This window comes from Mirounga leonina, unplaced genomic scaffold (assembly GCF_011800145.1).
Source record: "Mirounga leonina isolate KUSES-001 unplaced genomic scaffold, KU_Mleo_1.0 Mir_178, whole genome shotgun sequence".
Lineage (NCBI taxonomy): Eukaryota > Metazoa > Chordata > Mammalia > Carnivora > Phocidae > Mirounga > Mirounga leonina.
Genome location: NW_023270464.1, coordinates 18,955,782 through 18,962,218, shown reverse-complemented (window position 1 = coordinate 18,962,218; position 6,437 = coordinate 18,955,782).

Sequence of the window (6,437 nt, the reverse complement as noted above, 5' to 3'; positions counted from 1 at the left end):
TTCTGCAGACCAAGATAGTAATTTATTTAATTTATATTTAGTAAGTATCATAGTTGGAAAATGCAGGGCAATTTTTTGGAAGGGAATTAAAAAGGGATTATATAAGCTCCTTGAGTCATAAATTTGTATTTATTTTTTTGGATATTGAAGTTATTCTATTTCCTTCAATAACTTTTTTTGAGCAATAACTTTTTAATACAGGCTTTTTTAATTGTCTGAGGACAGTGTGATCATGCTATAAATGCATTAACTTAAACAAATTCACTATATGTATGTGATTCTAGTGCTTATTTTTCGTACAGTATGGAGCTTACATGCAAGCTGACTTCCTCATCTGTGCTTAGCTGAAAAAAATAGCTTTGTTCCAATGCCACAGGGATTATTGGTTGGATTGATCAGTGTATGTCTGAGTACTGTGTTTAGCAGACAATTAAAGGAATCGATTTTGACTATAATTTTTTCACATTACAAGCTGCCATTGGAAACTAATACAAACATAAAGTACATTTCTCTTATAATATATGTTCATTGCAGGGGCGCCTGGGTGGCTCCGTTGTTAAGTGTCTGCCTTCGGCTCAGGTCATGATCCCGGGGTCCTGGGATTGAGCCCTGTGTTGGGCTCCCTGCTCCACGGGAGGCCTGCTTCTCCCTCTCCCACTCCCCCTGCTTGTGTTCCCTCTCTCGCTGTGTCTCTCTCTGTCAAATAAATAAAATCTTTAAAAAAATAATAATATATGTTCATTGCAGAAAATTTGAAAAAATATAACAGTAGAACACCTGAAAGTCATCTCTCAGCCTTCTACATGGAGATAACAGTTGTGATGGTTGTTAAGGGTGTATTAATCTCTAATATTTATTCTATGCATATATTTGTGTGATAGGATATAAATTTGAGATATTAGTCTAGGGATCTTCCCCCACTGCATTCCCTTGTACTCCACCCTGGGGTCATCCTTCACTCCTCCCTCTACTCCATCACTTCCTTAAAGCTTGTCAATTGCTTTGTGAAACTCATGCCAGAATTAAAAGCCTTGAATCTTTAGCTCTGGGATGTGAATATTTTGAAGGTTCACGTCCTGATGAGTTCAGTGTATACAAGTGACTGGGGTAAACAACTAGTCACAGGACATGAGGAATCCCCAGCCTGGGGGAAGGCCTTGTGGGGACGCAGAGTCCTTGCCAAGAGAGACGTGGGTGGCTGGCCGTCAGGGGGACCCAGCATTGAGCTGCTGCCCCAGCCTCGGCCTGAGCAAACACCATCTGTTGCTGGCCATGGGGGGCCCTGAGGGGGCTGTCAGCGCCTGTTGGCCATGGTGTCCACATGAGTAAGTATTTGTATTACCAGTGCCAAGGAACTAAGTCGGTGCCCCCTCCCTGCCATTGGGCGAGAAACGCCCACAGAGATCAGCCAGTGGGTTTTTGGCACACCGATCAGTTGGCATGAGTGCTGTCCATCTGTTCCCTGAGACACTGCTGGTGTCCCTCTGAATTGCCTCGTGTGGCCAGTGCCTGCTTCCTGGGTCAGCAACACTTGTGAGCCCAGCTGGAGCCTGTGCCCAGGTGGGGCAGCGGCGGGGCCATATGGAGAGACCCAGCCATGGTTCTTCGGTGGAACTGTGTTAAATCTGCTCTCTGGGAGCACCTACCCCATCTCTTAAATACCCTAGATCAGGATCCTACTGTATGGCCTCTTTGGAGACCCTGCCCTTCCACTTTATAATCTGATCAAACACTTTCCTCCTGCAATGCAAGATTCCCCCAGAACGTGATTTTAATAGTTTGAGAGCATGGGCAGTCACCATGGTTGGCTTTTAAAATCCCCTCTTGTTGGACATTAAGGTGATTTCCAGTGCTTTGCAGGCTACAAATAATATAACAGTGACTTGCCTTGTGAAATCTTTGTGAACGTCTCTGAATTGAAAACAGACTTAACAAATGGCAAGCAATCACGAGATAAATACTGCGGACATTATTGTCTGGGTTTTGGCCTAACTTTCAGGATTATTAGTGGCCCATAAGGCAGCTGAGGCCCCAGCTGCCTTGCAGATGGGCAATGCTCGCCAAGGCTCCATACAGGCTTAACACACCGGTGGGGGAAGAAAGGCAGACACAGGAATATAAGATTGCCATGGAAACATGCGTCCTGGCTAAATATACATCTTGGTATCTCAGAGTCTGGGATGACCTGTGTGTGTGAAATGAGGTCCCACTTGGGGCTCAACAGTTTCTGACGAGACTCTGTAGGCTTCAGCAGCCCTCGCCTTCCTCCTTATGACTCAGAAGTCCAGTTGGAGTTGTCCCCACACATGAACGGAAAAGCCGTGAAATATTAACGATCTGTTACTGACTCTGCGGCACTTAGAGAATCAGTCCCTTCCAAATCAATGTGCTTTGCATTATGCATAAGAGTGCTACAGAGTCACACTCCTCATTGTCCTTTGGGTTTACCGGGCGGGAGGACTAGGAGCACAGACCCAGGGAAGGTGCCGTCCAGGAGGGTCAAAATCCTTTTCTCGACGTTTTTCCTACAGAACAATCTCAATCAGGGCCAGAGAATAGAAGTGTGTTTCTCATCAAACAACTCAAGACTTGGAAGCACGAGGTTTGATGAAACCCAATGCATCAGTTTGATTTTTTCCTCTCTTTGATAGTAAGGAAAGGAGAATGACAGAATTTTAACATATTTTATCTCTGTTTAACTGTAAGGAACATATACTCATTATGGGAATCTGGAGAATACAGAAAGAGATAAAATCTTTAAATTTTTTTTCCCATTTACATAGACTATTTTTAAAAGAGTTTTAAGTTCACAGCTAAATTCAGTGGAAAGTTCACAGCATTCCCATATACCCTCTGCCTCCACCCGTGCATAGTGTCCCCTATCATCAACATCCCCACCCCCCGGAGTGGTGTGCTTGTTATAGTCAATGAACCGACATTGACTCATCATCCCAGAGTCCACAGTTGACATTAGGGTTCACTCTTGGTGTTGGACATTCTATGGGTTTGGACAAGTGCACAATGACATGCATTTACCACATATTACCACGCAGATTAGTTTCACTAAAAATCCTCTGTGCTTTGCCTATTCATCCTTTTATTTTTTAACCAGTGTGTGTCTTTACATTTAAAGTAGGTTTCTTTCTTGTTAACAACGTATAGTTGAGTCTTGTTTTTTGATCCACTCTGTCAATCTTTATCTTTTAATTGGTGTACTTAACCATTGACTTTTAAAGTGATTATTGATAGGGACGCCTGGGTGGCTCAGTCGGTTAAGCGTCTGCCTTCGGCTCAGGTCATGATCCCAGGGTCCTGGGATCGAGTCCCGCATCGGGCTCCCTGCTCCGCGGGGAGCCTGCTTCTTCCTCTGCCTCTGTCTCTCTCTCTGTCTCTCATGAATAAATAAAATAAATAAATAAATAAAATAAAATAAAAATCTTTAAAGTGATTATTGATATAGTTGCATTAATATCTCCCATATTTGTTTTGTTTCTATTCATGGTCCTTGTTCTTTGTTCTTATTTTTGTCTTCCACCCTTTTTCCATCATTTGTGGTTTTAACTGAGCATCTTATATTGCTCCATTTTCTCTCCTTAGCATATCAATTAGACTTTTTTTTTTTAACTTTTTTATGTGGTTGCCCTAGATAAAATTTGTAATATACATTTATAGTGGATCCAAGTCCACTTTCAAATAACACTATATTGCTTCCTGAGTTGTGCAAATACCTTATAATAACAAGATATTCCTAATTCCTTCCTACTGGCCCTTGCTTGCTCCTCGTATCATTGCTGTCATTCATCTCACTTACACAAAGACATACAGAGATGTATGTATATATACACACACACTTATATTTCCATATGCAATTGCATATACTTGTGTATTTACATATAATCATAAACATACATAATCAAACACATTGTTGCCATTTGTTATTTTTAACACACTGTTATCTGTCAGATCAGTTAAGAGTAAGAAAAAAAAGAGTTACTCACTTTCATGTCCACTTCTCTACTGGTCTTTCTTTATGTAGACCTGAGTTTCTGACCTGTATCAATTTCCTTCTGTTGGAGGAGGTCACCAAGAGGACGTGACTGCTGGTTGACCCTTGAGCCACCCTGGGCAATCAGAGGCTCCTCACCCTCTCCCTGTCCTTGGAATGTCTGCCCTGCCCACCGTTCCACCACGGGAGCCATTTTCAAGGATGCAGCCTTGAGAGAGTAAGGTGCTGTTGAGATCAACTGGATGGTGTACTACTGAATGCAAGACCAGAGATTTGATCACACCCAGGGCAGGGTGCAGAGATCCACTGGTCTTGCTGCTAGACAAGACGAATTCATAGGTAAGTGCCCTTGCTCATTAAACTTTCCACCTTCCAACCTGGAGCGCCTGCTGCTTTCTCAGGTCTTTCCTTCCTCTGTGTGCACGGGGGCAGTTTCCCATTTCCCCTGGGAGGCTCCCAAGGTTTCCATCCAACACCTTCTCTGATTTTATTTATTTATTTGAGAGAGAGAGAGAGAGAGAGAGAGCCTGAGCAGGGGGTAGGGAGAGGCAGAGGGAGAAGCAGACTCCCGATGAGCAGGGAGCCCACCTTGGGCTCGAACCCAGGACTCTGGGATCATGACCTGAGTGGAAGGCAGACACTTAACCCTTAACTGACTGAGCTGGCCAGGTGCTTCTGAAAAGCTTCTCTTAATCTGTATCTTGTAAAGTAAGTATACTGGCGACATATTCCCTCAATTTTTGTTTGTGAAAGTATTTATTCTTCACTTTTGAAGGCTAATGTCTCAGAATACAGAATTCCTGATTGGTGTTTTTTTTTTCTTTTTTCTCTCAATACTCTCTCTAAATATTTCACCTCTTGCTTGCATGATTCCCAAAGAGAAACCGGATGCAGTTGTTACTTTTGGGCCCTGATAGGTGAAGGTTTTTTTCCCCCCCAACTTCTCTCAAGATTTTTTCCTTCATCTTTGATTTTCTGCAGTTTGAATGTGATATGCCTAGATAGAGTTTTTTCCTCCATTTATCCTGACTGTTCTCTGGATCTGTGGTTTGGTGTCTGACGTTAATTTGGGGGGAATTCTCAGTCATATTGCTTTAAATATTTTTTCTGTTCCTTTCTTTCTTCTCCTCTTGATATCCCCATTACTTGTATGTTATACAATTTTTTTTTTTAATTCTTGTCTCAACTGCATGATACATTTTTTTTTTTAAGATTTTATTTATTTGACAGAGAGAGACACAGCGAGAGAGGGAACACAAGCAGGGGGAGTGGGAGAGGGAGAAGCAGACCTCTCGTGGAGCAGGGAGCCCAATGTGGGGCTCGAACCCAGGACCCTGGGATCATGACCTGAGCTGAAGGCAGACGCTTAATGACTGAGCCACCCAGGCACCCCAATAAATTTTTTTTTAATTGAAGTATAGTTGACACAGTGTTAACATTAGTTTCAGGTTGTATATTATACCTTTTGTGGTTGTCCCACAGTTCTTGGATATTTTGTTCCACTTTTTTCAGTTTCGTTTTTTGTTTTTCAGTTTCTATTGACGTACCTTCAAGCTTGGAGATTCTTTGCTTGGCCATGTCTAGTCTGCAAATGAGCCCATCAAAGGTACTCTTCATTTCTATGACTGTTTATGATTTCCAGCATTTTTTTGATTCTTTCTTAGAATTTCCTTCTCTCTACTAACATTATCCTCCTGTTCTCTCATGTTGTCTGCTTTTTCTTTTAGAGCCCTTAGCATAGGAATCATAGTTGTTTTAAAATTCACATTCTGATAATTCCAACATCCCTGCCATATATGAGTGTGGTTTTGATGTTTGCTATCTCTTCAAACTATTTTTTGTCTTTTGGTATGCCTTATAATTTTTTTTTGTTGAAAGCCGGACATGATGTGCTGGGTAAAGGAACTGCAGCAAAGAGGTTTTTTCGTAATATGGTGGTAAGGCATGGGGCGGGGAAGGGTTCTGCAGTCCTATGATTGGGTCTCAGTCTATTGGCAAGCCTGTACCCATTGGCTGTGAACTTCACAGATGACTCTCAGTCTCCCTCTTCCTGGCTTAGGTGGGACAGGATGATTGAAGTTGAGAATTTCCCTTCCCCAAGGTCAGTTAGGCTCTGACAGAACCCCAGTAATTTAGGCTCTAGTGAAATAGTTTCTCTGGAGGGCAGGTCTTGTGAAGAACAGAATGCTCTGGCATATTTCAAAATGGCCACATTTCTCACTCCCTTTACCAGAAGCATGAGGGGACGTCTCCTCCTATCTTCACTCTGAGAACCTGGTCCAACCCCTGGAGGTAAAACTCACAAAAGTGAGGGGTTCCCCCCATGACTGGGCCCCTCTGGAGTTTTTATCTCATAGACTTTCCCATGCTAAACCTCCAGGAAATCATCAGTTACAGTTCAGGGTTTCTTACCTGGGTGCTGGTTTCCTTC